This window comes from Bos javanicus, chromosome 23 (genome assembly GCF_032452875.1).
Source record: "Bos javanicus breed banteng chromosome 23, ARS-OSU_banteng_1.0, whole genome shotgun sequence".
Classification (NCBI taxonomy): domain Eukaryota; kingdom Metazoa; phylum Chordata; class Mammalia; order Artiodactyla; family Bovidae; genus Bos; species Bos javanicus.
This window is the reverse complement of record NC_083890.1, coordinates 49,883,279-49,893,255: the sequence shown is the minus strand read 5'-3', so window position 1 is coordinate 49,893,255 and position 9,977 is coordinate 49,883,279.

Below are 9,977 nucleotides of genomic sequence, written 5' to 3'. Positions count from 1 at the left end.
ATGTCCAACTCTTTTGCGACCCCATGGACTGTAGCCTGCCAGGCTCCTCTGTCCGTGGGATTTCCCAGTCAAGAATACTGGAGTGGCCATTGCTTTCTCCAGGGGATCTTCCTGACCCAGGGATCGAACCCACATCTCTTGAATTGTAGGTGGACTCTTTACCACTAAGCCACCTGGAAAGCCCAATTTAGAAGATAAGTATGTGCAAGTCTGGGCTTCCCAAGTGGTGCTAGTGCTAGTTTAAGGTGGGTTTGCAGCAGACAGCAGGTGTTCAGCCCGAAGGCCTCGCTCCCCGTCTGCGCTCCAGCTCGTGAGGAGGGCAGGGGAGCCACCGCCCTCCTGTTGGGCCTGGATCAGGCTCCTCCTGAAGCTGGGGCTCTAGCCCTTGTGTGCTCCGGGCCTGTAGGGCACAGCCCCTCGGGCTGGACAGGGCTCCGTCCAGGCTCAGCGATTCCAGCACTCTGGACAGCTCCATTTTCCTCCAGGTGTCGGGGGGTGGAGTTTGGGATCAGGACCCTGTCCCGCGTGTGCAGAGGACTCGGGGGCCTGCAGACAAGCTGACTCACAAGGAGCTCTGAAGAATGCTGCCCACCGTGGCCGGTGGTCTCATCTCTCCCACGGCTGAACCGTCGAGAGACACAGGGTCTCCAACCAGAGGCACAACCTGAGCCTGGGAGGCTGCGGAGCCCGAGGTTTAGGGCACAAGCTCACGGGCCGGGGAAGGATGCAGCCGTGGGTGGGTGGGCTGAGGGCGGGGGCTTCCCGTGGACGATGCGGCCCTCCAGCGGGGCTGTCCTGTGGCCCAGGAGCCCAGGTGGTCATCGCTTGGTCAGGCTCAGGCCATCAGTGAGTCCTGAGCCATTCCCACTCGCAGCCCGTGCACAGCACTGACCCAGTCTGCCGGCCCTTGTGGTTGGGGGGTGTCTCCTTTGGCTTTTGTTTGTCTGAGAAAGTGTATGTCCTTTCACTTTTGAAGGATAATTTCACTGGATTCTAAGTTGAAGGCATTTTCCAGTTTTGCTTGCGTGATTTGTGCGACATCAGGTGAAATTTTACCCCTGTCCCTGTAGGGGTGACGTGCTTGTTTCCTCTGCTTTCTTCAAGCGTTTCTTTGTCCTTGATTTTTCTGCAGTTAGAATATAACAAGTCTTGTGTAGGTTTTTGTTTTTTGTTTTTGTTTTTTTGGTATTTGCCTGCATAGCGCTCTGAGCTTCCTACATCTGTGGTTTGGTGTTTATCATTAATTGGGGGAAATTCTCAGCCATTACTATTTCAGTTACGTTAGTTTTGATTTCAGGCATTCCTTTTGATCCTTTCTTAGTTTCCATCTCTGCTTATATTACCCACCTGTTGTCACGAGTGGGCTTCCCTGATAGCTCAGACAGTAAAGAATCTGCCTGCAATGCAGGAGACCCAGGTTCCATTCCTGGGTCGGGAAGATCCACTGGAGAAGGGATAGGCTACCTACCCCAGTGTTCTTGGGCTTCCCTTGTGGCTCAGCTGGTAAAGAATTTGCCTGCAATGCGGGAGACCTGGGTTCGATCCCTGGGTTGGGAAGATCCTCTGGAGAAGGGAATGGCTGGCTACCCACTCCAGTATTCTGGCCTGGAGAATTCCATGGACTACAGTCCATGGGGTCACAAAGAGTCGGACACGACTGAGCGAGTTCTCTCAGGTCATCCACTTTCTCCATTAGGGCCCTTAGCATGTTAATCATAGTTATTTTAATTCCTGAGCCAATCATGCTGCAGTTTCTGCCATATCTGAGTCTGGTTCTGACACTTGCTCTTGTCTTTTCAAGCTGTGTTTTTCCCATTTGTAGAACACTTTGTTACTTTTTGTTGAAAGATGGGACACTATGTCCTGGGTATGAGTAAATATGCTTTCAGTGTGAGGCTTGTTTGTATGGCTGGAAGTTAAGCTGTGTTTGCTCTCCCGCTGTAGCAGGAGGTGTGGGAGGCTGAAATTCCCTCTGTGTCCTTATTTCCCGTCCCTCATCCTCTCTGGGTTCTCCTAGTTTTTCTCTTAGGTAAGGCTCTCAGTTCTTCCCACTGTCGTCTGTGCTTGACGTGGTGCCCTTTGATGTGGTGGTGAAACGTCTGTTAGACCTTGCAGTGGGGCTGTGCCCGGGCCTGTGAGTTGCTCCACCCCACCCCCGTCCCAACTCAGGTGAGACCGGAGGGCTAGGAGGGGCTGCAGGGGGGTACTTTCCCTCCCTCAGGACCGTGCTGCTGCTGCTAAGTCATGTCAGTCGTGTCCGACTCTGTGTGACCCCATAGACGGCAGCCCACCAGCCTCCCCCGTCCCTGGGATTCTCCAGGCAAGAACACTGGAGTGGGTTGCCATTTCCTTCTCCAATGCATGGAAGTGAAAAGTGAAAGTGAAGTCGCTCAGTTGTGTCCGACCCTCAGCGACCCCATGGACTGCAGCCTACCAGGCTCCTCCATCCATGGGATTTTCCAGGCAAGAGTACTGGAGTGGGGTACCATTGCCTTCTCAGGACTGTGAGGCTCTGCTTATTCCCAGGGAGGCAAGGCTCCAGTGAAAGTTTCCTTGAGGCAGGGCTTTTGTGAAGCACAGAACTCTCTAAGCATATTTCCAAAGGCTACTTCTTCCTTCTGTGGAAAGCAGTAGAGTTTTTCCCTGATGTTCATCCTGAACACCTTGCGGGGCTCCTGTGAGGAGGCTCACGGAAGTGTGGGCTCTTTAGGCAAGACTGGTGTGTGTGTGTGCTCAGTCGTGTTCGACTCTGCGACCCCCTGGAGTGTAGCCTGCCAGGCTCCTGTCTGGGATTCTCCAGGCAGGAATACTGAAGTGGGTTGCCATTTCCTCTTCCGGGGATCTTCCTGACCCAGGGATCAGACCTACGTCTCCAGCACTGGCAGGTGGGTTCTTCACCAATGAGCGACCTGGGAAGCCCAGGCAAGACTGAGAGCTCACTCAGTGGCTCAGTCGCGTCCGACTCTTTGCGACCCCGCGGACTGTAGCCCGCCAGGCTCCTCTGTCCTTGGGATTCTCCAGGCAAGAATACTGGAGGGGGTTCCATGCCTTTTTCCAGGGGATCTTCCCGACCCAGTGACTGAACCCACATCTCCCGTGTCTCCTTCTCAGCAAGCAGATTCTTTACCACTAGCGCCACCTGGGGGCCAGGAAGTGAACATACCTTCTAGGACATGGGTTATTATTTTTAAAAAATAGTAAAAAATGAAATTGTTCAGGAAGTTGAAGCTGGATTTTTTTAAAAAATAGAGAAACCGTGAACTCAGGGCAGAATCAGGACTGGGAACCAGGCCAGTGAAATTCACTCCTGTGCCCTTTTCCCTGGGTGTGTCTCACTGTAGGTCCAGACCCAGAATGGCACCTGGGGTTTTGGTCACTGGGGCTTAAACCCTGTGATCAGGGGTGGGGAAGATGATTCAGATAGTGAAGAGGGTGGACCAGCTCTAAAGTTTTCCTCCAGTTCAGTAACCACCCATCTGTCTGCCTGCCGTGTACGCAGAGCCTGGCTATGAATACAATCTAGAGAAAAGAGAGAACCCCTGTCCTAGTGGGGCACAGAGGCTGGAAACCACTCACCATCAGTATCAAGTAGAGCACAGGCACAGGTGGGCACAGGAACACGTGAGCGAAGCAACACGTGAGCACAGGGCCCTGTCTGGGATGTGGGGGTGGAGAAGAGTGGTTGAGGGGCAGCTGCTAGAGGAGACGGCATCAGAGTGGAGAAGCAGGATGGGGCCCAATCGGACAGCAGCCCGGGCCATCTCCATGACAGCAGCCAAGTGGTCGACCTCAGGACGACTACTGCCTCTGCCCACGGGCCCGCCCGCTGCGGAAGCCCCACGCGAGGCAGCACGCCTGGGCCCTCCTGGCACACGTGCGACCTCCCTGCCCGTGACTCCCGAGCTGTGTCTCCCTGTCTGGACCTGCCTCGCTCCAGGCTGCTGCTGTCCACCCAGGCGACACTTCTGGGTCCAAGGACCAGACTGCTCCGTCTCAAGCCCCAACACCGACTGTCACCAATTCTGCTCCTTCAAAAGCTCCAGAACCAGAGGGCAGTGGCGGGAACACCCCTCAGGCAACAGAGGGTGCCCCCTGTGCCAAGCGGAAGCTGCTGGCTGTGATGCCCTGCGGGTCAGTGGTAGTCCTTCGGTTTGGGGGTAACACCTCAAGGGCATTCTCTTCCTTTTCCTGTACAAAAAGGAAACCGGGAATCAGATAACTGGAATGCTCAAGGGCAGGTGGGTTCAGCAAACTCTCCTTTAAGGTCTTACAGTCTATGTAGTCCTATTCTTCCCATACAATTGGCCTGGGTTGTTATTCTTTAGTAAAACATACAGTTCAGTTCAGTCCAGTCGCTCAGTTGTGTCCGACTCTTTGCGACCATATGAACTGCAGCATGCCAGGCCTCCCTGTCCATCACCAACTCCTGGAGTTCACTCAGACTCACATCCATTGAGTCAGTGATGCCATCCAGCCATCTCATCCTCTGTCGTCTCCTTCTCCTCCTGCCCCCAATCCCTCCCAGCATCAGAGTCTTTTCAAATGAGTCAACTCTTCGCATGAGGTGGCCAGAGTACTGGAGTTTCAGCTTTAGCATCATTCCTTCCAAAGAAATCCCAGGGCTGATCTCCTTCAGAATGGACTGGTTGGATCTCCTTGCAGTCCAAGGGACTCTCAAGAGTCTTCTCCAACACCACAGTTCAAAAGCACCAGTTCTTCGGCGCTCAGCTTTCTTCACAGTCCAACTCTCACATCCATACATGACCATTGGAAAAACCATAGCCTTGACTAGACGGATCTTTGTTGGCAAAGTAATGTCTCTGCTTTTCAATATGCTGTCTAGGTTGGTCATAACTTTCCTTCCAAGGAGTAAGCGTCTTTTAATTTCATGGCTGCAGTCACCATCTGCAGTGATTTTGGAGTCCCCCAAAATAATGTCTGACACTGGTTCCACTGTTTCCCATGAAGTGATGGGACCAGATGCCATGATCTTCGTTTTCTGAATGTTGAGTTTTAAGCCAACTTTTTCACTCTCCACTTTCACTTTCATCAAGAGGCTTTTTAGTTCCTCTTCACTTTCTGCCATAAGGGTGGTGTCATCTGCATATCTGAGGTTATTGAGATTTCTCCTGGCAATCTTGATTCCAGCTTGTGCTTCTTCCAGCCCAGCGTTTCTCGTGATGTACTCTGCATAGAAGTTAAATAAGCAGGGTGACAATATACTGCCTTGACGTACTCCTTTTCCTATTTGGAACCAGTCTGTTATTCCATGTCCAGTTCTAACTGTTGCTTCTTGACCTGCATACAAATTTCCCAAGAGGCAGGTCAGGTGGTCTGGTATTCCCATCTCTTGAAGAATTTTCCACAGTTTATTGTGATCCACACAGTCAAAGGCTTTGGCATAGTCAATAAAGCAGAAATAGATGTTTTTCTGGAACGTTCTTGCTTTTTCCATGATCCAGCAGATGTTGGCAATTTGATCTCTGGTTCCTCTGCCTTTTCTAAAACCAGCTTGAACATCTGGAAGTTCATGGTTCATGTATTGCTGAAGCCTGGCTTGGAGAATTTTGAGCATTACTTTACTAGTGTGTGAGATGAGTACAATTGTGCAGTAGTTTGAGCATTCTTTGGCATTGCCTTTCTTTGGGATTGGAATGAAAACTGACCTTTTCCAGTCCTGTGGCCACTGCTGAGTTTTCCAAATTTGCTGGCATATTGAGTGCAGCACTTTCACAGCATCATCTTTCAGGATTTGAAATAGCTCAACTGGAATTCCATCACTTCCACTAGCTTTGTTCGTAGTGATGCTTTCTAAGGCCCACTTGACTTCACATTCCAGGATGTCTGGCTCTAGGTGAGTGATCACACCATCGTGAGTATCTGGGTCGTGAAGATCTTTTTTGTACAGTTCTTCTGTGTATTCTTGCCACCTCTTCTTAATATCTTCTGCTTCTGTTAGGTCCATACCATTTCTGTCCTTTGTCGAGCCCATCTTTGCATGAAATGTTCTCTTGGTATCTCTAATTTTCTTGAAGAGATCTCTAGTCTTTCCCATTCTGTTGTTTTCCTCTATGTCTTTGCGTTGATTGCTGAGGAAGGCTTTCTTATCTCTTCTTGCTATTCCTGTTTGGCCAAAACAGAAATTTGGAATCCAGTTATAGCAATAACCAGCTAGCTCAAGAAAAACCTGACAGTTGGTGCTGGGTTTTGGGTTTGGGAAAACCTGGGACATTATGAAGTCTATCTGGACCTTGGTGGGGCTCTGATTCTGATATCAGATGCCCTAAACGTGGAATCTGGTTTTGGGCAAACTGCAATTTTTCTCGGACATTATGTCCCTTTAAGGCTAAAAGTCCTAGCGACTGGAGGCAGTCTTCCTGTACGGAGGCTTGAGAAGGAGAGCAGAGAGGCAACTTCACCCACATATGCAACACAGCAGAACTGCTGGGGAACCTGGTACTGAACAGGTCAGCCTCTAGCATCTGCCAGAAACAAGAAAACAGTAAATCCTGCGGCATTACTGTCCAGCTGAGTTGTTTTTCTTCCCAAGTAGAAGCAAAAAGGTACTTGCTAGGGACTTCCCTGGTGGTCCGGTGGCTAAGACTCCACACTCCCAGTGCAGAGGGCCTGGGTTCAATCCCTGGTCAGGGAACTAGGTCTCACATGCCACAGATAAGAGTTTGCAGGCTGCAACTAAAGAACCCTGATGCTGCAGTGACGATCAAAGGTCCCGTGTGCTGCGACTTGGATCTGGTGCAGCGAGCTAGATCAAAAAGTATTCAACAAACAAACAACAAAAGCAGGCTTTGGGAAAGTCCTAAGAATGGCCTGATTTCGTCACTGAGTGATTGACCAAGTCCGAGCATGTAAGTTAATGGCCAGGTCTCCCACTTGTAATCCTAGAGACCCTTCAGGATCTTGCTGGTTCGTGGCAGACTGAATGTGGAGCCTGGCTTCACTGACAAGCATGTGAACTAGCTGACATAAGCCTGAGAGATCAGGTGGATAGGTGACTGTACGAGATTCCTCAGCAGATGTGTGAGTGCGGTCTTTGGTTACTTTAGGACGGTCTTTGGCTGTGGCTCACAGCTGAGCTTTAAGTCCATGGAGCACAAAAAAGGTGTTAGCTTCTGGGTCTTCAGAAGCTTAAGTTTAAAAGGACCAGTTTAGAGGAAAAGGGAATGGGCAGAATTTCAGAGAAAAAGGGAAGCTGGACAAGAGAATGAGTGTGAGGGTATAGAGGAGGGCTGGGGGCAGGGACAGAGAGGAGGAGGACGGTGCTGGGGGCCGAGCTGAGACAAACAAGCCAGGAAGAGCCTTAGGCGTCAGGAGCCGCTTTCTTATTGTCTGTTTGCCTTGGTGAATCTTAACATCTCACTTTGCAGAGGGGCAGATTTAGGCTCCTGACAACATTTGGAAGCCTCAAAATACCAATAGAAATAGGTGTTCCATTCAGTTCTGGAAATTTTAGAGGAATCGTTGTCCAATTGAGTTTTAAGAAAATAAGTTTGGCCTGGGGTAGGCCCCCAGGTCTGGGGCCACCATGGAGATGGCACTGGGCTGCCAGGGGCTGGGTCCCTGCTCCTGCTGTCCTCAACTGCCTCTGGTCAGGTGAGTCCATTTAGTTAGAAACGTGCATGAAGAAGGACAATGGTTTAAGACATAATATCAGACAGGCATTAGGAGGCTGTTAGGAGAAGGGCACTACTGGTAAGTGGCCTCCCTTCTTCCCAAGTAGCCTATTGGACACCTTCCAACCTGGGGGTGCTTATCTTTTGGTGTCATATCTTTTTGCCTTTTTATACTGTTCAAAGGGTTCTCGTGGCAAGAATACTGGAGTGGTTTGCCATTCTCTCCTCCAGCCAACTCACTGGCAAAGACCCTGATGCTAGGAAAGATTGAGGGCAAAAGGAAAAGAGGGCGGCAAAGGATGAGACGGTTGGATAGCATCATCAACTCAATGGACGTGAACTTGGGCAAACTCCGGGAGGGAGTGATAGATAGGGGAGCCTGGTGGGACAGAGTCCATGGGGTTGCAAAGAGTCGGACACAACTTAGCGACTGAACAACAACAGCAAAGCAGGAGGGAGGGGCACCCTCAGAATATCCAGATAACGAGGATCCAGTTCCCCAGAGGCGATTTTGGGTTCGTTTGGAAGAGAGGGGTAAGTGACTAATTTTATTTTTTTTCGCCGCTTGGCTTGCAGGATCTCAGTCCCCCAGTGAGGGGTTGAACTTGGGCTCTTGGAAGAGAAAGCACTGAATTCTAACCATTAGATCACCAGGGAACTCCTGTCATTTTCAAACAGGCTAAACAGCTCAAACAGCCCGCAGGCCTAAGACCAGGAGTTCTAAGGGGGCAGTCTGGTCCCAGAGGAGCCAGGGTGAAGGCGTGTTCCAAAGTCACGGTAGGAAGGCAAGCAGTGCCAGCTGGATGGGCTTGATCTCAAATCAGACCGAAGTGCCAAATGAGTCCTTGCACACAGAACAAGACCTTGACCAGAAAGGATAAAGCTTTAGCAAACGTCCTGACTAAAACCTGGAGAGCTTTAAAACTCGAAGGAGATGGGGCTCAGGAGAAAGACACACCTTCAAAATCCAGGGTCCTCAAGAAAAGCAGTGAGTGACGATGAGCTCAGGATGGGAACTGCACCTATCTGCTCAGCGGCCGGGGGTCTTCTCTGGACCCCGAACGGGCCACCCAAAGGTTGACCAAACGTGGAAAGACTGCCAGGTATTTCCCAGCGAAGATGAGTCCACTCAACATCAGGAGAAAATTGCAGTTGCAGGTTTCAAGCCTGGCGGCCATGGGCAAGCCCCGGCGGGCAGGGAAAGCAGTTTTTGTAGAGGGAAGAGGAGGGTGGGCGGGCTTAGTACACAGGGCCCCAGCTTCTCATTGGCTGGTCCTCACCAGACTGTCCACGTGTCCGCCTGGCCTTGCAGGGGTGAGAGCTCCCCCTGCTGGTCGCCCGACTGTTTAACTGAAGTTTCGGTTCGTGGATAACTCATATATTGTGTTTATCCGCGGGTCAGCTGGTGGCCATCAGGGTTGCTTCCACCGCGGGGCTACTATGAATGAATGGCTGCTTGGACATTCCTGTGCCGGGTTCTGTGTGGACACAGGTTCCCTTCTCTTGGGTGTCCTGTCATCTCTCAGTAAGACTAGTGATTAAGCTCATACATTTGCAGTTTTTCCTCCATTAGGCTTTATCCTCCCAATCTACTCTTCAACCTAACACTAGAGTCTTTTAATTTACTAAAAAAAAAAAAAAAAAAAAAAAAATTGGCCATGCTGCAAGGTATGTGGGATATACTTCCCCAACCAGGGGTTGAACCCAGACCCTGGAATTGGGAGTGATGAGTCTTAGCCCCCAAAATGTACATCTTTCAAGTGTGTAAATCAGATCATGCAGAGCCTGTATTTAAAACCTATCACTTTTTGCCGCATTGGGGAAAAAAAAAGACAGCAAAAACCTCAATGTGGCCTACCACTCCAACCTCACAGCTCAGGGTGGGCCTGGGTTGTTGCAAACACCCCTGGAGTTGTTTCCCCAACACGATTTTAGGTAAACTGAGGCTCCAGGCCCTCAGCATGTGCAGTTGCCATCGGTGCTTCTTTCCTGTCCCGAGCCTCTGCTCCAGAGCTCAGACAGGAGCCGCCAGGCCGCCGCCTTCTCTGGGGTCCTGCCTGAAAGCTCCAGCCACAGGAGCCCAGCCTGCTATGAGCTGAAAGGGGCCTCGGGGAGAGTCCCATTCGGTGATCCCCTGGGAGCAGGGTCTGCTGGGCATGCAGGGCATGGCGCTGAGTGGACAAGGCTCCGTAGGGTGTGTTGTTGTTAGGGGAAGCACACTGATTGAAACCGTCCACCCTGGCCAGGCACCATAGTAACCATTTGCATGAGTTGTTTTACGACAGGAGGTCCTGGTAAGGAACACGGAACTAATAAGCCACCACCAACGGGAAGGGTTCGAGAAAG